Source organism: Rhinatrema bivittatum, chromosome 4, assembly GCF_901001135.1.
Source record: "Rhinatrema bivittatum chromosome 4, aRhiBiv1.1, whole genome shotgun sequence".
NCBI classification, from domain to species: domain Eukaryota; kingdom Metazoa; phylum Chordata; class Amphibia; order Gymnophiona; family Rhinatrematidae; genus Rhinatrema; species Rhinatrema bivittatum.
In genome coordinates this window covers 379,578,985-379,601,318 of record NC_042618.1, presented here as the reverse complement: position 1 = coordinate 379,601,318, position 22,334 = coordinate 379,578,985, and the positions used below count along the sequence as shown (strand labels likewise).

At 44.1% G+C, this 22,334-nt stretch overlaps 1 protein-coding gene across 5 annotated transcripts in view; it reads left to right on the top strand.

Annotated features, from left to right (window-relative positions):
* Positions 1-344: 344 nt before the first annotated feature.
* Positions 345-22,334, top strand: part of ERC2 (ELKS/RAB6-interacting/CAST family member 2) — a 1,638,183-nt gene continuing 1,616,193 nt past the window's right edge. For 3 of the 5 annotated variants that reach the window (XR_003856603.1, XR_003856600.1, XM_029600911.1), the window contains exons 1-2: positions 345-670; positions 16,595-16,699. The gene's annotated coding sequence lies outside the window, so the exon portion shown is untranslated. The remainder of the gene's footprint in view (positions 671-16,594; positions 16,700-22,334) is intronic. The other 2 variants (XR_003856602.1, XR_003856601.1) reach the window with 2 other exon arrangements.

Here is a 22,334-nt window from a genome sequence, read left to right as displayed (position 1 = left end):
TGGCCTCGGTCGGGTTTCCTCTTCGCCGCCACAGGCTGTGGCGGCCTTGCTTTGTCGGGGTCAGGTCTCCTCTTCGCCGCCATGGGAATGGGCTCCCATGGCGGCTTTGCTTCGTCGGGGGTCGGGTTTCCTCTTCATTGCGCGATCTTGCTTCGTCAGAGTTCAAAATTCCTCCCTGCCTGCCTCACCGGCCAATCAAAGGCTTCCTCCCTTCTTCCTACTCCCACTGGTAGGGAGGAGGCTTCCGATTGGCCTGCGCGGGGGCAGGCAGAATGAAGGAGGCTTCCCATTGTGTAATGGGGGTAGGAAGAACGAAGGCTTCCAATTGGCCCGCGTGTGCTGGAAAAAGGCAAAAGGAAAGTAGAACGGGGTAGTGGGACACCGGGAGACGCGACACACCGGTTGAGAAGCGCTGACATAAACTGTGCCACGCGCAGTCCCCGGTGTTCTGACACTATTTGCGTAGGGAACGTACCGCTCCGTCCACGCGTGCGCATTCTGATTTTCTGCACTTTCCCGGGCTGGAGCTGAAATCTGCTCGCTTCTGCCCTCTTCGGTTAGCCGTGCAGTCTAGTAAAAGCTGGCTTCGGAATGCTGGGAATGTTGAGTCAGGACTGGCAGCTTAGGCTCGCGGCTGAGGGACATCCACTAAGGAACCAAAAAGGCAAGGGTAGGAAACACAAATTTCGTCTTCTGAAGCATGATTTCTTTTTCTAACCAAACCCGCATTATCTTAGTTTGGTAGATGGATTTATTTGCAGTGTATTGAGGTTCAAGGTAGATGTGATTAAAAATCCATGTGGAATGAAGGAGCTATAATGATTTTTTTTTAATTCTAAGGTGAGAATCTTATGAAAGCGTGGCCATAATGTATTTTCACCTGTAAATATCTGAAAAAATGTATATATTGCTGTACAACATTGTTAGCCGAAAAACAATCTGAAAATAGACAATTGTTAAAATAGCATTTTAATTTAATTTACTCTATATATAACATTGTAAGTGAATAGCATGACAAATGATTTTTCACTGGTCATTCTTATGACATGTATATAAAAACAGGCATGCAAATGTAATTTTTTTATGTGTAGAGTTTTAAATAAACAAAATAATAAAGTTATCCAGCTTAGAACTAATGGGCAACCAGCATGAACAATTCATAATTTTGTATTCTGCATAATAATGTAGGCTCGTTTACCTAGAACAGTGCACAAACGAGTTAAATTTAAAGAATGATGTGTTTTCCTTAGATGACCGAGTGGAATATTATTATTATTTTTACATTTATGTAAGGATCGAATGAGTAAATATTGTTCTTGTAGACAGACAGTATTTCCAAGGCTATGGTGTTTTCAGGTAATTTTAGGTAGCAAGCGTTGCAATGTTCTTTTGTGAGGATTGCAAGTCTGCCATTATACTTAGCATTTATCTAGATGGTTTTTGCCTTAATAGCTACAATAATAATTTGACAGAGAGCATGTGCTTTATTTGCACATAATTGATGGCTAGGCGGCTACCCGCCTAAGCAGTTTGATGGATCGAGCAAAGGTACTCCCTTAAACTGCTTTCAAAGCCGAGAATTGAGATTCCTGTGTGATTGACGGTAAAAAGTGCCATTTGAACCGTCGGAAAGCAGGTCCGGTGAAACCTGGGCGACCAATCGGTGATGCGAAAGGGCGGGCGTAAACCTGCTTGTCAGTCTGAGCTCTTCTGTTGGCTTTTAAAGCAGACATCGTCCTATCTTGACCATTACTTTTCAGTTGCTTGTGCATGCCACACCTATAAAGAAGGAAATAGTCTAAAACAGAAGAAGGCAAAAAAATTAAATAAATAATAAAATAAAATCATTTGAAATTGCTCCAGGTTGCGTTTACTTTCAGTTGTTCACTGTTCACTTTTTGTCTTTAATGCACCCACACACACTGGCTAATGAACGGTCATTAAGATGATCGTTTTGAGATGAACCGAAGAGTTTTCTGTTGCTGCTTTTGCCAAAATGGAAGGACTGTAGTAACAAAATCTTTAGTATGTTGTGGACTTTCGACAAGATGAAATTCTGTGAAGCTGGGAAAAAATGGTGGAATGTATCTGTCAATTGTACTGTAGAGTTATTTTTTACTCCCCCCCCCCCCCCCCACCAAAAAAAATATATTAACTTCCAAAAATTAGAGAATTTAATTGACTTTCAAAATGTAACCTTTCCTTTTAAAAACTGACAAATTAAAAACATTTTGAGTTCCAGATTCCAAAATTGACTTGATCCTCAGGTCCAGCTGTTTGTTGCTGGAGTTTGTTAGCATTTCAGATACTGACTAGCATAGCATGACATATATTCAGTAATGCAGAAATAACAGCAGATATTGAGCACTGTTTTTTTTTTCCTGTTGGTAGTTATGATTTTCTTCAACATATTGGACACTTTTTTTTCAGCCACCCTGAAGTCAGATTTTAAAAAATCTTTTAATTAATAAACAGTAAAGATAAACGTTATAGCATATAGTGTTTTTCTGTCGATAAGCAAGCCTGAATTAGCCATGTTCTGTGGTAGTGCACCCCCCCCCCCCCCCACCGCATCACTTGATGGAACTGCCTCTCCAAGCTATTAGAGCTTTTAGTTCTGCTGGGCATGTGAAGGAGTCATCAGCATAGCTCTAGTTTATTTTTGGCCATGATCTGCACGGACAATATTTCTTGTCTCTCTACTTTTTTTTTAATGTCATTACATCCTTTTTTCCTTTATAACTCTAACCTTAGTTTGTGAGCCCCAAAACAGCACTTTTCAGTGCTAGTTCCCAAAAAAGTTAAAAATGCAGAAAATGTTGAGGAGAGCTGCCAGTGGTTTCAAGACCTGCTCATGTGACCAAATCATGTCTTTGACATGATTTGGTCACATGAGCAGGTCATGACATTTGGTCACATGACATTTGGTCATGACCTCTGCTACTTATGCCCCACTTAAACTCCAGGACAACACTCCCAACAAGGAATGGAGCAGATCACCGATATCATCTGTTCCTTCTCTTCAGTCTTCCCCATACCGGAACCACTGAGTTTTTCTCCATTCTATCCAATTGCTCCATCTTCACTGGAGAAAGTCAAGCAGGGAGCACTATCTTGGACTCCTTCTTCCCCCCCCCCCCCCCCCCCCACTGTAAAGATTGCCACTTCTCCTCTGGAGGACCAAAGCGCATTATGCCTCTACTACCATCTCTGTGAAGCCCTCATAGATCTCCTTCACCCACATGGTGAGCACCAATCTCGCCAGGGAAGTCCCTTTCAAATTATACGGGCATTCCTTGTCCCCAGAACTGCTAGATCACTCTTCCCCCCACCTGAGGATTTAACGTATGCCCGTTTCGTAGAAAATTAGGAACAGTGCTCAAGGAGGAAGTTCGGAAGGATCCGGACCCCAGAGCAGAAATCCTGCGTATACTCAAGATCCTCAATTTTTCCTCAGAACCCACAGCCTTGCCCATCCAAAAGGTGTTGAACATTATCTTGCTTAAGATGTGGGAGACCCCTTTCTTGGGACCTAGTGTTTGTGGTAGTTGTGGGTGGATCCTTGGGCCGGTGGCAGATGACCATGCCCCCGGGGGAAGATCCCGAGAGGGCCCACTAGTCAGGCTCGGAGTATGGAGACAGACACACACTAGTTCTTTTATTAAACAGTATATTGAACCACCAGAGGTGGCAGTAGTGAGCTGGAAGCGCCCGGCTGGGCTGTAGTCCCTCAGATACTGGAACAGTGATCCTGGATAACTGAGCTGTAGAGAAACTGAATATAGTGAGTAGGCAGGGTATGCAGAGTACAGGAACAGAACCGTGATGGTAACACTCACACAGTAGTCTCTTAGAAGCAGCCCAGGAGCTGGCATGAAGCAGGCCCTCGAGGAGTGAGTACTGGTTCCAGGGAACGCTCTGCGAGAGAGATGGTAACTCACTGGTGTTGTAGGCAGTGATCACTTCTTGGCAGAAGTGGTATTCAGTAGCAAGTCCGGGAATGTGGGCCCTCGAGGAGCGAGTAGCGGTTCCAGACTGCGATCTGAAAAGCAAAAGAGAAAGCAAGGCCCCCGAGGAGTGGGTACCCCTGGTAAAGTCCGAGGAGGCAGAGTAGCAAGGTATGCGGAGAGCGAATCCCATCGGGATCGCAGTCTGGAACTGGTACTCGCTCCTCGAGGGCCTACTTCATTCCAGCTCCTGGGCTCCTTCTAAGAGACTATTGTGTTGGTGTTACCATCACGGTTCTGTTCCTGTACTCTGCATACCCTGCCTACCCACTATATTCAGTGTCTTACAGCTCAGTTTCCAGGATCGCTGTTCCAGTATGTGAGGGACTACAGCCCAGCCGAGCATTTCCAGCTCACTACTGCCACCTCTGGTGGTTCCATATACTATTTAATAAAAGAACCAGTGTGTGTCCCTCTTGGGATCTTCCCCTGGGTGCGTGGTCATCTGCCACCGGCCCAAGGATCCACCCACAACTACCACGAACACTAACAGATTGCTAACTCCACGGATCCGGCACAACTCAATGCCTTGCAGGCTATACCGGGCCTGGCCCAGCGCATTGTGGAGCAGCAAGACGCCTTGGAGAAACTTACTTCAGAGTTTCATCTTCACACTCAGAAGGTTCAAGGCACAACTTCCAACCATGAAGGTCAGTTACAGGAAGTAACTTTAAAGACTGCTGTACCACTGGCGGTTCCAACCCGCTTTTCCGGTGAAATCCTGAAGACCCGGGGCTTCTTAAACCAGTGCTGCATGCATTTTGCCTTACAGCCATCTTTATTTCCTACGGCTCTTTCCAAGACTACCTACATCCTTTCATACCTGGATGGTAGGGCTTGTCTTGGGCATCTACCTTGTGGGAGCACAAGGACCCCATTTTGCAGGACATAGACGGATTTATGGACTTGTTTAAATCCGTTTTCAATGACCCTGCTCGAACTGCTGTAGCCGGTTCTGCTTTGGTGGAATTGAAGCAAGGAACAGATCATTGTCTGAATTTGCCATCGAGTTCAAAACTCTTGCGGCAGAACTCCACTGGGACCCCAAATGTCTCAAGACACTCTTTTGCAGAGGCCTGGATACCCATTTAAAGGACGAACTGGCTGCTTGCGAAACACCTGACTCGCTGGACGAATTAGTAGCCTTGGCCGCTCGGATTGATCACCGGCTCCGGGACAAGGTGAAGGAACTCCGGCCTAAGGTGTCACCTTGGGTTGAAACAGGCTAGTGCTATATCTACACCTCGGATGGTTCCAGTAATTCTTGCTGCTGATAAAGATGAACCGATGCAACTTGGTCATGGACGTTTAACTTCCAAAGAAAGAAGACTTCGGAAAAAGCACGGCCTTTGCATGTACTGTGGTCAGCCCGGCCATAATGTCTCTACATGCTCCATTCGTCCGGAAAACGGACGGGCCTAAGTCCTGCAGGAGGACTGTTCTTAGGCCATACTGCACCCTCTCCTCCGCTTTCTCTTCCAGTCTCTTTGACTTATGGACTGGTCACGGTTCAGACTCTTGCCCTGGTGGATTCAGGGGCAGGAGGCAACTTCATTCTCAGACGTCTAGTGGAATACTTGGAGTCCCCTCATCAAGCTGAAAGATCCACTACTGTGTCATCATTTTGAAGTGGTTTATGGACGTTCCCCAACACGTCACTCTCAGTGACGTTCCCAGCAGCTCAATCCACTGCTGATGATATCCATAATCTGTGGGTTCAGACAAAGGACATGCTGATCATAGCGAGTGACTGTACTAAGAAATACTATGATGCGCACCATTCGCAAGCCCCAGTCTTCAAACCAGGAGACAAGGTCTGGTTGTCAACCAAGTACCTCAGACTTAAACTACCTTCATCTCGGTTTGCTCCTCACTACGTGGGACCATTCCCAGTCCTTCAACGTATTGGCAATGTCACCTACCATCTGAATCTACCGCCTGGGCTCAACATCCATAATGCTTTCCACGTTTCACTTCTGAAACCCCTCATACTCAGCAACTTTTCTTCCAAACCTCAAGATCCACCTGTCATCAATGCAGAAGACGACTTTGAATTCTAAAAGTCGAAGAGGTCCTGGATGTTCGTAAAAGAGGCAATAATTTTGAATACCTTCTAAAGTGGGAAGGTTTTGGCCCCGAAGAAAACTCTTGGGAGCCTCAGACCAATATTCTGGACAAAGAGATGCTTCGTCAGTTCCACCTCGCGCATTCTTCAAAACCCAAGCTTGGTACCTGAAGAGGAAATCGCCCTTTGAAGGGGGGGTACTGTTGCGACCGTTGCTGCCCGACGTCTCCACTACGCCCACCTTACCTCTTTGGCGACTTCCTCTTTGCCTGTTGGAAGTTTGGCTGCCGCGGCGTCATCTTGCCGTTCCCCTCCGGCGTCCCCGGACCGGCTAGATGCTGCACTCCGCCATGTTTCCCAGCAGCTTAAGGGTGTGCGCGCGGCGTGGCCCCGACTCAAATACCAGCAGTGGCACGAACCTCAGGGGCGTCCCCCTGAGGTGACGTCAACCTCACCAAATATTTAAGGGCTCTGAATTCGCTAACTAATTGAGTTAGCAAAGAGTTTCCTTGCTACTCTGCCTCCTTGGACTTACCAGGGGTACCCGCTCCTCGGGGGCCTCGCTCTCTTTCTTGTTTTTCAGGTTGCAGTCTGGAACCGGTACTCGCTCCTCGAGGGCCCACGTTCCCAGACTCGCTTCTGAATACCACTCCTGCTAGGAAGTCATCGCTGCCTACAACACCAGTAAGTTACCATCTCTCTCAGCGCGTTCCCTGGAACCAGGTACTCGCTCCTCGAGGGCCTAATCCTTTCCAGCTCCTGAGCTGCTTCTAAGAGACTATTGTGTGAGTGTTACCATCAAGGTTCTGTTCCGGAACTCGGCATACCCTGCCTACTCACTATATTCAGTTTCTCCACAGTTATCCAGGATTGCTGTTCCAGTATCTGAGGGACTACAGCCCAGCCGGGCACTTCCAGCTCACTACTGCCACCTCTGGTGGTTTGATATACTGTTTAATAAAAGAACTAGTGTGTGTCTGTCTCCATACTCTGAACCTGACCGGTGGTCCTTCTCGGGATCTTTCCCCGGGGGCGTGGTCATCTGCCTCCGGCCCAAGGATCCACCCACAACTACCACAAACACTAACACTATGGTGGCCTGGAAACTGCATTTCAAATTCCATATGGAAAAAGGCCCCTGGATATGGAGTTGCCCAACTTCCCCACAACTCTGTCGTCATAGAATAGGCTATGAAAAGAGCTAAGAAGACCCGTCTCCACTCAGATGCTATGCCCGGGAAGGATAACTGATTACTGGATGTGTTCCAGTGATCTATTTAACAGCCCAAATAATACAACACTGGTTCTAGGGAAGCTTGTTGGGCAGACTCGATGGTCCTTTTCTGCCATCATTACTATGTTACATGGTGCAATCTGTTTACAAATGTGGCCAGAATCTAAAACCATTCCACCGAGGAGTCTCAGGGGAACCCATCAGTTCTATCCCTTTACATGACTTGGAAAAGGCTGTATGCCATTTACTGTAATCTGGATATGAGGCCTTTCATACCTCAGCCCGCACTTCAGTGGCTTCCATTGGCGCTCGTTGCATGGCCTGAATTCAGGTGAGCACCATTCATGAAGACATCCATGAAAAATCTTCCTTAGAGATAATCTCTTCAGGGAGAAGCTCTAGGAGACCGTGTCTCAGATCAAAGAGCAAAATGTGGCTGTGCAGTCCCTATTGACCTCGGGGGGAGGGGGGAATGCCTCTCCTAATCCCAGATGGCCCTATTCATACTAAAGACCATGCTATCTCAAAGCCTTTTGGAACATACCAGCAATACTGTCTTCTCCCTGGACTGGAGAATTATCAGCAGCGAGCAGTGGGTCTTGATCATTGTGGAACATTGGTATAGCTTAAACTTCATTTCGAGGCCACTAGCACCACATTTGTCACTATCCCCAGCCAATCCATCCTAGACTTCTGTACCTTGAGGTTCAACAACTGCTTTAGCAAAATGCAATTCGAGAGGTACCTATGTCCGAAGTCCAGAACGGGTTTTACTCAATGCTTCCTTATCCCCAAAAAAGATGGGGGGTGGGGGCTATGGTCCATATTGGATCTCTGCATCCCTCAATCTCTACGTTTGCAAAGAGAAGTTTTGGATTCTCTCCTTGGGGACTATCCTTCCCTTTCTATAGCACAATGACTGGATGTGTTCACTAGACCTGAAAGATGCATATGCTCATATTCCCATCCACCCATTCTATTGGTGCTTCCTTTGCTTCCGAGTGGCTGATTTTTGTTACCAATATCACCATTTGGCCTCTCTTCGGCTCTCAGAGTATTCATGAAGTGACTGGTTGTGGCCACTGCACATCTCAGATGTCAGGGAACCAGAGTCTTTTCTTATCTGTATGACTGGCCGATTGTAGCCCCCTTCACCAGATGCCTTATGCAGTCAAACACATTCTACTATTGGCCTCCTTCAGTTGCTGGGCTTCCTTGTCAATTTCAAGAAATCGATCCTCAGCCCCACACAAAGGCTACAGTTCATTGGGGCACTCATAGACACAATGCTGACAAGGGCGTTCTTTTCCCCGAGCAGAATAGCCACCCTTCACAAGGTGGCCACTTTGCTTCTTCAGTCTCCTCAAGTGACAGCTCGCAATATTCTCAAATTGCTGGGCCATCTCTCAGCTGTTATTCATGTAGTTCTGCATGCTTGCCTAGACATGAGGCAGCTCCAATGGGGTTTACCACACAGTGGAACCAGAGCCTCCAACCCCTTCACACCAGGCTTGTGATAAGAATCACAATCCTGGTGTGATTCTTATCACAGCATAAGAATTGTTATTTGTGTTATATTTTTCTGCTCTGTCTCTGACTTATACGTTGCAACTACTCTCTGCCTCCCCCCGTTCCCGTTTTATGTATTTTCCACCTGTAAGTTCGAATGTAAACCAGTATGATGCTGCACACTAATGTCAGTATATAAAAGTGTCAAATAAATAAATAATTGCCAAGATGGAGTGAGAAATTTGATGGTGGATCGACTTCCGCCATTACCAGTTGGGCACCCCTATACATCCACCCCCACATCCGACATTACTGGGTATAGATGCTTCAATGTCCGGTTGGGGAGCCCAGAAGGGGTCTCTCTGTACACAAGGACTTTGGTCAAAACCCAAAAGTCATCTAAAAATCAACCTACTGGAGCTCAGGGCTATCCACCATGCCCTTCACACTTTCAGTCATGTCATGCATGGAAAGAAGATCACAATACACATGGATGATCAAATGGCTATGTATTATGTAAATGAACAGGGGGGCACGGGCTCCTGGACCTTTTGCCATGAAACCCCGTAAATCTGGCAGTGGATGATACCTCACAAAGTTTCCCTGCATGCAACGTACATTCCCGGTGATGACAACGTGGAGGCGGACTGACTCAGCAGTGTTTTCCAAACTTATGAGTGGTTTCTAAATTCAATGGACATTGCCGTGAATAAATCTTTTTGCCACAGAGGACAACAGGAAGCTGGAATAATTCTGCTCAGTCCTTCCCAGCGCTAAGGGTGGCCCCAGATGCCTTCCTATTATCATGGGAAGAGGGAATGGTGTAAGCCTCCCCTCCAATCCCGCTTATCGCTCGCACCATTCAGAAGTTCATCCAAGACCGCACCAGAATGATTCTGATAGCTCTGGCTTGGCCCAGACAACCGTGGTTCACATATCTAGTTCGCTTGTCTGTACAACCCCCTTTCTCGCTGGAAAGCAACCCTGCTCTGCTAACTCAGGAAGGGGAGACTCTGTTGCATTCCGTGCTGCAATCTCTCCACCTCACAGTGTGGATTTTGAGCGCTTGACCTTGAGCCAACTCTCTCTTCTGGAACCAGTTCAGGAAGTGTTTCTTTTGGCTCATTAGCTGTCCACATGCTGGAACTACTCATTTAAGTGGAGCTGCTATGCATCGTGGTGTTCTTTATGGGCAGTAGACCCCTTCACGTGTGTACCACCGATACTCCTTGATTACCTTCTTGAGCTATCTAGATTAGGTCTCACAACATCATCTGTCAGAGTTCACCTGAGTGCCATAGTGACATATCATGACATATCATGACATATCATGACATATCATATCATGAGTCACTCCAAATGTGAGTGACTCAAGCCCTGTGTTTTTTGCCAAGCTAAGAAAACATGTCTCATTAGGACAATTTAGTTTTAGTTGCATAAGTTGCCCCTGGTGAATATTATCTATAAAATAACCAGGTTCCAAGAGAGCTGTGAACCAGGAAAAGATGATTCCAAGATAGCTGTAAACAAATGGTGAATAAACAATGTTTGGCTAACAATTGAGCTGGCAGTAGTCTCTCAAGCATTGAAGTGAGGGATATATGTCTGTGTATGTGTGTATGTATATGTGTGTGTGTGTGTAGATATATATAGATATATACGGTATATCCAAACTAGACAGAAAAAATATTTAAACAACCAGTCCCCACCCATTACACATATAATATCACTATTGTAGGAACCCAGAAAAACTTTTAAATTATCTTTTCTTTTTATTATATATAACACAATATTCAAGTGTAATAAGAACACGTCTTTCCATAAAAAATACACACTTTTTTAAATACCCATTTTCTATGGATTAATATCCAAGAAATAACCCACTCTTCTGCTTACAATATTTTTGAAACAAATAACTCTTTTACTAAGGTATAAATTCTCCAAATAAATTGTCAGAGGCTAATATCACAACTTTTTCAGGTATATAGTGTCCCAGAGTCTCATGACAAACAACATTTTTCAAAGTTTTCAAAAAACATGGTCTTCTAAGGCTGTCTTCCTCCTCACTGTTGTCATTAGGTAGATCTTCTACCACAACGATGGTATTTAGATAGGTTTTTTTCACCCCAACATTTAGGCCTAGATGTTTCACCGCACAAGCAGCTTAATCAGGGGGAGCGCAACCACTTAATCAGCATCTAGCAAAAAACATGAAAAAATATCTCACATTTACCCCAAGACCATTTTACACCCACTTATATTTAGGGCAGACCATTACATATTAAAGTTAGTGTGTGCTAGCTCCTGTTCGTTTTTCGGTTCCCCCAAACCATGACAAATTTAAACAATTTTGTTGAAATTGTCTAATTTGTGAAAAACGAATGCACATCTCTACTGAGTTAAAGAGTCTGAATGCTTATGTAAACATGATAATTCAATTTTTTAAAAATTAATTTGCCCAATTTCTACAAACCTGATTCCTTTGTCTTTGTGAGGTATTGGGTATAGATTGAGGAAGGAAAAAAATATATATATTATCCATTTTAGAATAAAGCTGTAATGAAACAAAATGGAAAAATTGAAGGGGTCTGAATACTTTCTGAATGCACTGTAGTTCTTATGACCATTCTTTGCATGAATACACAATATTCTTTTGTATCTCTTTGTTTGAAAAAAGAGAAGTATTCACAGTTTGTCTAAAAATAAATCAGTTGGTGAGACTAACTGCAGCAGAAAGTGTTACAGCAGCCAAAAAGACCATAAATAACAATATTCATTGATGTTAATTAGGATGTTGAATCATGGAAGTATAAAGAACTTTAGATGGTTGAAATACTTCCCTGTTTGCCATTCATTATCTATATTTATGCCACGTTTAGTGAAATATTGTAGAAAATAACTATATTTATCATTTGAAGAGCAAGTGATTTTGTTTCAAGACATCATTTTCTCTGTTAAGAAGGACACTTTGATTTTATGGATACTGCAGAAATCACTGATGCTATAGAAAGATCCATTTGGCACCTGAAGCAGTTGTACAATAGAGGAAGGGGAACATTAACATTCAGCATTAATAATTTTATTTTATGCCCATTTTATTTCATTGTAAAAGTGATGAACTTGCTAAACAGAGGTTGAAGTTAAATACAAAAAGAGTTTGAAACACCAATGGCCGGATTTTAAAAGGGCTGCGTGCATAAAACCCACGGTTTACGCACATGGCCGGACCTTGCATGCTCAGTGCGAATTTTCAAAGAGGCCCGGCCACATGTGTCAACCCCAGAATGCGCACAAGTGCCGGGCCTCTTCAAAGGGGCGGGCCGGGACAGCGCTACTGAATGCTGTCCCGAAGACTCGTGCGCTGGCAGCTGGCCAGTGCATGCATCTTACTTCAGCTTGGGATCTGAAGTAAGTTATAAAACAAACAAACAAAAAAAAAAGATAGGTAGGTAAGGTTTAGGGGGTGGGGAGGGAGTTTAGGTAGGGGGGTAGGGAAGTACCCTCCCAGTCTGCTCCTTAATTGGGAGGGAGCTGGGGAAGGCATAAATTCTCCTCCCTTTGCACGCACTGCCTGCACATACATGCGCGGATTATAAAATCCGGTGCGCATGTGCGTGTGGCCATTGGATTTTATAAAATGCACATGGATGTTATAAAATCGCATCCATGTGTGCGTGCCGGGAACCGCACATGCACTTTATAAAATCTAACTCTAAGATTTGACTGACTTAAACATTTACATTTGAGCCATTTTAAATATTTAATGGTCTTAAGAACAGTTGGAATGGCTGTTGAATAAGAATTAGAGTTCATGTTGACTTTGTTAACTGGGATTAGATGGTTAATGTATCAGAATAGTTTTAAAATATATGGTAATGTGTGATCTTGAATTAAGCAGATGGATGAGATAATTGAGAGCTGTCCAAATCTGAGTTCTGCTCCAGCTTTCTTCTAGCGTTATAGATTATATGTTTAAAAATGATCTTTTTTAAAAGCACCTGGCATCTTGGGTGCATTGCATTTGTGCTGCTTTGTCAAATACTTCAGGATTTCATATGCAAAATGTTGTAAAGAAAGAAATGTGATGCATGTACAAAAAGACAAGTTAAAGTTGGATGCCAGAACTTGAGGCTTAGCTGCTGCCTCTTTAACAGGTCTATCCAGTAAAGTGCGGCCGCGTTTACCCTGCTCCTAACCCGCATTCTACTCACTTCCCGGCCGCGTTAGCCCTTCCTGCGATCCACAACCCCCTTTAACCTACTCCTACCGCGTCCTAAAATCCCCGGGCAACCCCTTCTGCACGCGGCATGTATATTGCATGCAAACGAGCGAATTAGCTATTCCCTACCATCCAGTAACGCGCGCCCCGACTATCGCTATTGTACCCTGCCGTTTTGCCCCACGTTTAACCTGCTAACTTACCGCCTACCCCTACCCCTGCGTTAGAGGCAGGGGTAAGGGTAGGCGGCAAACTTTCCCCCAGCCCCTGCTCTCCTGCCCTGGCCGCGTCCATGGGTGCCGGTCCCCGGGGCAGCCCCAGTCCTCTCCCCTCCTCCTGAAGCCAAAAAAAAACAAAATGAAAAAAAAAGTTGCAAGAGAGAGAGGGGAGAGGACGGGCAACCCAACCTTCGGGATTGCCAGTCCTCCCTCCCCTCCTCCCGAGGCAGGCACGAAAAGCAGCCTTGCTCCGGGAGGAGGGGGGAGGGGACTGGCAGTATAAAACGACTTACTTTTGCAGCCCCCCATCCGGACATCAGCGACCGCGGCTCCCCTCTCCTGCCTCCAGCTGCTCAGGAAGATGGACGTCACGTCTTGAGCGGCCATCAGCAGAAATGGATCGCGGCTCCCCTCCCCTGCCTCCCGGCGAAGATGGACGCCTGCACAGGGGAAAGCGGCCCCTGTGCGTGCAATTGGCTGCTCAAGATGTGACGTCACATGCCGTGACGCCAAACGTCGTGATGTCACGTCTTGAGCGGCCAATTGCACGCGCAGGGGCCGCTTTCCCCCGTGCAGGCGTCCATCTTCGCCGGGAGGCAGGGGAGCCGCGATCCGTTTCTGATGATGGCCGTCTCCTCCGGAGGGCTGCAAAAAAAAGTAAGTAGCTTGGTCGCTTCACACTGCCAATCCTCTCTCCCCTCCTCCCGGAGCAAGGCTGCTTTTCGCGCCTTGCCTCGGGAGGAGGGGAGAGGGACTGGCCATCCCGAGCTTAGGATTGCCCGTCCTCTCTCCCCTCTCTCTTGCAACTTTTTTCTTTTTTTTCGCTTTTTTCGCTTTTGTTGCTTCGGGAGGAGGGGAGAGAGGGCTGACAATCCTGAGCGTCGGAGAACTGTCCACTTCCTGGTACCTGTCATTTGAAATGACATTTGAAATGACAGATACCAGCGTGTCCGTGAAGCGTTAGGCCCACGCAACCCGTTTTACTGTATAGAGCGCTATAGAGCTATAACGCTTCACGGACGCTTCTAAGACGCAGCTTGCATTAGCAAGCTATTTACATACAGGATCGAGCGGTAGGTGAGCTGTACTGTGCGTGCGGCAACCGCGGGTGCGCCGGGCACTAACGCAGCTCTTCCTACCGCTCGGTACTGGATTGACCTGTAAGGTTGGGAAGCTATTCCAGGTCCTCCCTTGCCTGAAATTCCATCCTTACACTATAGGCAGAAGGAACCAATTTCAGATGCTTGAAACATGGTCTCCCATAAGTACAGCACTTTCCTTGTATGTGTGTGGGGGGCAGGGAGAAAGAGGGGAGGGATGGGGTGTGCACGTCTTCTCTCATGACTTAGTTCCCTGATTTGCAAGAAAGAGTCATCATGGGAAGAAACACATTGGATAGTTCAACCCTTTATTTATTTATTTAAAAGCTTTTATAGACTGGTATTCGTATGATCATCATATCGGTTTACATAGAACTTGAAACAGTAGTACATTGAACAGGGTGTAATAAACTGGGAAGGGGGATCAACAAAGTCAGATAGGAACATTGCAGATATAAGTTGATAATAATTGCACAGGGGGCATTAACTCGGAAAGGGGATACAAAGTTTGCATGGCATATTACAAATATAGCTTGCTGATAAAGAGGTAGATGTTCAAGAAGATACGGGGGGGGGGGGGGGGGGGGGGAGGGGATGAGGGTGTGGTGGACCACTATTCAGGGAATGTCTGTATAGATAAGGCGGGGAGGTGCTTATTCTGGGAAGGGCTGTTTAAAAAGCCATGTCTTTAGGTTTTTGGTGTTTTTTTTTTAAGTTTTGTGTGCATGACTCAAGACAAAGGTCTGGCGGCATGGTGTTCCAGAGGGTGGGTCCTGCAATTGAGAGGGCTTGCTCTTTCGTGGAGGCAGGTCTTGGGGGAGGGGGTGTGTAGGGTACCTTTGTATGCTATTCTAGTGGGGTGGTTGGATGAATGGAGGTGGAGGCAATTGCCAAGCCAGTGTATATTGCAGTTGTGTATGGTTTTGTGTATAATTGAGAGATTTTTGTAAAGGATACGGGAGGATATCGGGAGCCAGTGGAGTTCCTTGAGGATAGGGGTGATGTGATCTGATTTGCGGGTGTTAGTATTCTGGTTGCGCCGTTTTGCAGCATTTGAAGTAGTTTGATGGTGGAGTCAGGGAGGCCTAGTAGTAAGGAATTACAGTAGTCAATTTTTGAGAAGATAGTAGCCTGAAGGACTGTGCGGAAGTCGTTGAAATGGAGAAGAGATTTCAGTTTTTTAAGGACATGGAGTTTGAAGTAGGAAACCCTTAAGTTTGTGTTGATAACTTAAAACAATTTAAGTTGGTTATCAAGGGTGCCGCCGAGACTTCAAACATTTTCCTGGAATGAGGTCGGGGGTGGGGGGGTGGGTGGGATTGTCGCTAGGGAAGGGCACAGTGTTATTGGGTGCTGAAATGATGATGAGAGTTCGGTTTTCGTGGTATTCAATGCAAGGTGGAGGTCGTTTAGTAGTTGGTTTATCAAGGGTGTGACCTAGGTGGTCTTGTGACCTGGAGTACTCCCACATTCCTGGAGGTAGTACAGGATAAAGCACTGCGAGGCTTACCTGAATCCAAGCACACCCAAGAATTCTGCTCACTTAAGGCTGTGATATAGGGAAACCCAAAGTGTAGGTAATGGAATTGCCAAATGGAACTGATCACCAAGCACCCCACTGCTTATCTTATGCAAGGGAAAGCACGAGATTATAAAACAGTACACAATACACTTTTCAGTAACCCTGAAGAGTACTGTGTCACCCTACCAATAACAAAGGGAGTTAAATGAACACCAACAAAGTAGTTGAGATGCATACATTTCTGAATCTCTATCCTTGCAACTGTAACAAATTAATTTTTGTAGGATGAACTCAATTGTCATCGCCCAATTGTCATTGCTCAAATGAGTGATCTTAGCGTTTATTTATTATTAATTTTTTATTCAGCAAATTCCAATAAAAAAAACCAAAATTACATTCATAAAAATACAAACATAACACATAAATAAACATTACAGCATAAATAAAATAAACACTTAAATCTGAACAATTCATAGAGTAAAGTAGAAAATAAAACATGATCAGATTCCAGCATCACCCATAAGCTTATTGAAAGCATTCCCAAAAGCCTGCATCTTTAAATATTTGATAGTCATAAAAGGTATAATTTTGTGTGTAACTTTCTGCCTAGCCTTGAATTTCACAGAGCAGAAGCCTTTTGATCAGTATCCTGTTTGCTCCCTGAAGCTGATACTCCATGGCATAAGAATGTAATGCCCTTTTTTTTTTTTTTTTTTAAAGGGAGAAGAAAAGCAATTTCACTGTGATTTATTCTGGGGCCCTATTGAATACAGGGATCACATTTATAATCCATGTTTCTGGTTGGTGAGTGGTAAGAAATTGCAGGTGAATACTGTAACTTGTGTGAATACTTGGTGAATCCATGAAAGGAGAGGTGAGGTGAAGGGGAAGGTAAAAAATTACTGTGGGAGGCACCAAAATAATCAAACATTAAAATGTGTTTGGAGCCACTTTATAACTTATAAATAGGAAACTGCATTAAAAAGAATAAGTAAATCTTCAAATTTTTTACTTTTAATGTTTTACTTTTAATGTATACTCTTATGTTATTAGTTATTTACGTTATAATGTATTTCTCACCCCTTGTTTTATGTAAACCGACATGATACGAACTCCGTGAATGCCGGTATAGAAAAATACAAATAAATAAAAATAAAAAATTTCATTTAGATTTGGATTGAATTATGAACAGATAAATTCCAAAAAATTATTGTAAAGAAATAATAGCTTCTGGTAACAGTGTGTCCAAGCTAATGATTTTAAAACCAATTTAATATAGCTAGAAGTAGATTAAAGAGATTTTTGAATGGATTATTGTGCTTGCACAGGCCAAAGTGAACTGAAAAGCACATGGAAAGTTATGTAAAATTGGAGTCAAAGTTGGTTGAATGAGATGTCTAAAGAAAGCAGATCAAAAGCAAGGTAGATAATGTAAGCTCATTTTGTGTATAAACTACTAGAGTTATTTAATATATTTTTACATCTGCTAATTCATTGGCATAAGTGACACCAGACTTATCTGTTGGCTGCAGATTTTTGGTGGGAGATCTGGGTGAGGGTTCAGGATGAAGTACTAGAGGGACTGGGTGAAGTAATGGAGGTATGGGTGGACTGATGATTTCAAGTACATGTCAAGTACCGTATTTTTCGCTCCATAAGACGCACCTGACCATAAGACGCACCTAGGATTCAGAGGGACTTTAAATTTTTACGTCTTGACAGCGTTTCGGGCAAGGCGAGCGCTGTCAAGACGTAAAAATGTAACATTTTGAATGCCACAAAGAAACTACTGTTCCCCCCCCCCGACGCAGCCGCGTTTGGCGAAACACGGGTCCGTGTCGGGGGACCCGGTGTTGAAAAATTCTTGTGTCTTTAGAGCAATGGAGTTGCCGCTTTGATGAATTAAATAATTGTATATTTGAAAAAACTTTGAATTTTGGGACTGACTTTATATTCCTGTATCTCCTTGGTGACTTGGCTATTATATGGAGATCAGTTCTTGCTCCACTGTACTGCTTGAAGTAAGTATTTTCAAAATGGTATACACACATACTTTATAAAATACCTGCTTTTGTGTATAAATTGGAAGTATTACGCATACATGTTATATTTTTTTTTTACGCACCTAAAATATAAACAAATATGTTTAGAAAAATAGGTAGTGAAAGTATGTGTTTTCATGCATTGGAAATCTTCATACATATTAAAACTTATGCATGTACTATCAGAGCAGAACTGCATGGTATTTTATAAACTGTGCAGCTCCTGCCATATAGTTTATAAACTACTAGCTTAAATCTCTGCACATCCACTTACATGCGTAAATGCTGTACTGCAGATAGGTTTGAATGTTATCCTACCTGCTTACAACTTTGCTGTTAGGTGTACTGCTGAAATTTTGCCCCATTATAACAAAACTGCTAAATATGTTGCATTCTTTAAGGTGAATTTTCAAAAGTTCGTTGTGTAAAAAATAGCACTTGCAAATGTAAAATAGCATATATACGAGTATATCAACATAAATGTGTAATTTGGGGTCCATGAGTACATTTACATGTTAAAAAAAAAAGAGCGGACCAGGACTGTTCTGTGGAAGAGCCCACATTTATGTGAGTAAGTTGCTATTTTATAAGCAATTTACGCATGTAAATGTGGCACCTTATTTGCATATATTTATTCCTGCTCGATATCAGGAGTAAGTGATTGGAAGCAACTTAAAAGTGAAAAAATGACTGGGTGGGGGGTCTGGGTGAAATGGGGGAACTTCAGGCTGAAGAGCCAGGAGGGTCTTCATGAGCTACAGATGGACTTGGCCAACTGGTAGACTAATTTGGTAAAATTGGTTATTTCATTTCTGCGTGCATGTTAGAAAATTCCCAACCTACTCGTGTAAAAGCCGACATATGGGTTGTGTGTATATGTGTGTTTTAAATGCCTCTAAATTACGTATGAAAAATCTACTTGTTTATCCCTTTAAAACTGGAAGTAAAGATATGCATGTATATCATTTGTGCTCATTTATCTGGCTAAGCAGCGCCTTTGCCGCTACTTAGTTGGACAAGTTCGAACTTATCTGGCTAAGTAGCGGAACTTGCCGGACAAGTTCCGATTTATTCAGCTAAGTAGCAGCAAGGTGCTACTTAGCCCAATAAGGCTGAAAAGAACTACTTGTCCATCTAAGTAGCACTTTTCACACTTACCCAACTAAATGAGTTAGCTAGATAAATCTACAACTGCTTCTTAGTGGGCTATCTGATTTAGCTGACTAAGTAGCACTTTTTCCCAGACTTATCTGGCTATCGGGCCGATACAACAGTAAAGTCCGCAGGAGAGCGGGCGAATGCCCGCTCTCCCGGCACGCGCACAGGCGACTCTCCTATGCGCGTGATTCACTATTCAAATTAGGCCTGGCGGTAAAAACAGGTAAAAGGAGGCGCTAGGGACACTAGCACGTCCCTAGCGCCTCCTTTTGGACCGGAGCGGCGGCTGTCAGCGGGTTTGACAGCAGACGCTCAATTTTGCTGGCATCGGTTGTCAAGCCTGCTGACAGCCACGGGCTTGGAAACCGGATGCCGGCAAAATTGAGTATCCGATTTTCGACCCGACAGCCATGGGCCGACTTCAAATTTTTTTTTTTTTTTGCTTTTGGAAACTTTTGGGACCGCCGACTTAATATCGTGATGATATTAAGTCGGAGGGTGCACAGAAAAGCAGTTTTTACTGCTTTTCTGCTTTCCTGGTGCCCGAAGAATTTAATTTCTGAAAGCAAAGTGTGCGGCTTGGCTGCACATTTTGTTTTCTGAATCGCGCGGGAATACCTAATAGGGCCATCAACATGCATTTGCATGTTGCGGGCGCTATTAGGTTCGGGGGGTTGGACGCGTGTTTTTGGCCTCTTACTGAATAAGGGGTAATGCTAGCGCGTCGATAACACGCATCCAATAGAGGGTTAACAGTGCGCTCCGTCGGAGTGCACAGTACTGTAAGTCTGCAAGCACTGCTTAGATGGACAAGAAGCGCTTTTCAGACTGTTCCGGCCAAGTAATGGCTTTGCCACTAGTTAGCCGGATAAATTTGAACTTCTTCAGATAAGTTCCGCTACTTAACCGGATAAGTTCAAACTTGCACGGTGCATGGTTTTTACATACACAAGTATATTTGCTCGCATATGTAATAATATTTTTTAACCAGGATATAATGAGCAACTTAATAATACACTAGCCAGTTTTCATTCAGATTGTTATTAGATACTAGTGTTTCCCTAATTGCTTGTAATAATGGCAAAATTCATTAAGCCATACCCCTTTTTAAGTTGACCCACTCTATACAAACCTAGTTATTTCCATCTTTTAAACACTCCCACCTCCTTCCCTGGAGGAAATTCTCCATTATACCTCAGAGACATGAAAGGTGAATACCTTCCCTAAGAGGATAGTTTGGTTATTAGTTAGTCCCAAATCTGGATAGTCCGTTTTGTATACAGATTTCTAACAAGTTTGGGAATCTGCTATTCCCTCAATTTCCAAGGATAGTATTGTAAAGGTATAGTTCCCAAAACAAACCCTTCCAATTTTACCCATAGCTTGGTATCTACCAACTTATTCCAATCCATCAGTGCTTTAAGTTGAGCCTCCTTGTAATAAAGTTCCGCTTTGGGAACCCCCAGTTCACCCATCCCCTTTGGACGAAGGAGTATCACCTTAGCTTGGTAACTTTTGATTCCAAATGAAGTATAAAATTTTTGTTTTGTTTGATAAGCAGGCTGAAATAGCCATTACATATGAGTGGCATCCAGCGGAACTGAATGGACTTGTCTCTCCAAGCTGTTGAGCTTTGAGTTCTACTAAACATGTGCGGGAGTTATCGCGTGGGCATTGCCTCGTGAGTCTCCTCGGTCAGTTTTGTATGAGCTAAAGCACAGACATGTATTTCATCTCTCCTCCATTTTTCTATTCAATTTGCTATTTTTTTTCTTCAGAAGATTTCTTCTGCCTTGCTTGGCTCCAGACAGCACTTTTCAGTGCAAACTGTTAAAAAAACAAACAAGACAAAAAAAACCCTGAAAGATCCGTGCTCTGAGAGTTCCTCAACTGCTTGAAAATGTCAAGACACAAAAAGGTCAACAACCATGAGTGATTTCAAAAGTTGCCTGTGTGGGAAAATTATGTCCCTCACTGACTGACACGAACTTTGTTACCATTGTCTCGAACCTGTTCATGATCAGAAGAATTGTGTGGCCTGTGAAAGGATGACCCCGCGTTCACAACATTCTAGGGCCTGGCGTATGAAAGAGCTACGTAAATCCCAAAGGAGTAATGGCTTTATTCTTCCCGCAGTGCAGCATCTTCTGCCTCCAAAGGAAAATCCATGAATCACAGACATTCCAAAACTCCCCTGTCCACGAAGGCTGAAACCATGGTGTCGCGTTCAGTTGCCCAGCAGTCATCGATGCCAAAGTGGCATCATTCTTTCAAGCCGGGCCTCCATCTGTTGAAAAAACATAAACATCAGGGAACATCGATACTGATGTGGACACAGCATCCCTCTTCAGTGCCACTAATAAGAACATACAGAAGAACATAACATATGCCATATTGGGTCAGACCAAGGGTCCAACAAGCTCAGTATCCTGTCTCCAACAGTGGCCAATACAAGTCACAAGTACCTGGCAGGTCCAAACATTAAATAGATCCCATGCTACTAATGCCAGCAACAAGCAGTAGCTGTTCCCTATTGATTAATAGCAGTTTATGGATTAAGAAACATAGAAACATAGAAATGATGGCAGAAGAAGACCAAACGGCCCATCCAGTCTGCCCAGCAAGCCATGTATTTTTTTTTTCCTTTCCTCTCTCTCTCATACTTGTTACGCTTGGCTTCTAGTACTCTCTAGTTCTATTTCCCCTCCTCCCCACTATCAATGTAGAGAGCAGCGCTGGAACTGCATCAAGTGAATATCCGGCTCAATTAGGGGTAGTAACCGTCGCAATAAGCAGGCCACACCCCTGCCCCTGTCCACCCAGACTATGCAATCCACATACAGATCCTCCCTTCCTCATTTCCCCCTGCCGTTGAAGCAGAGAGCTACGCTGGACATGCATTGAAAATAAAGTATCTGCCCAGCTACACCTCTCTTCCCTGTGAATACAAATTTTTTTTTTTAATTTTTCTCCCACATTAACTCTTGCCGTTGAAGCCCAGAGCAATGATGGAGTCACAACCGTGTGTATGTACACTGAACAAGGATATTATCTCCAGGTAGTAGCCCCTATTTCCGCGAGCCACATTAACAAACAAATATTGAACAAGCCTAGTAATTGGCAATACCTATAGCCTATGACCTCACTGGTAATTTTACATACTCTTACCCACCCCTGGTATTTTTTTTTTTTTTAATTATTTGGGAGATGGTAGCCCTCCATCCTTCCGCTCCGTGAAGGTAGTATACCATTGGCATCCC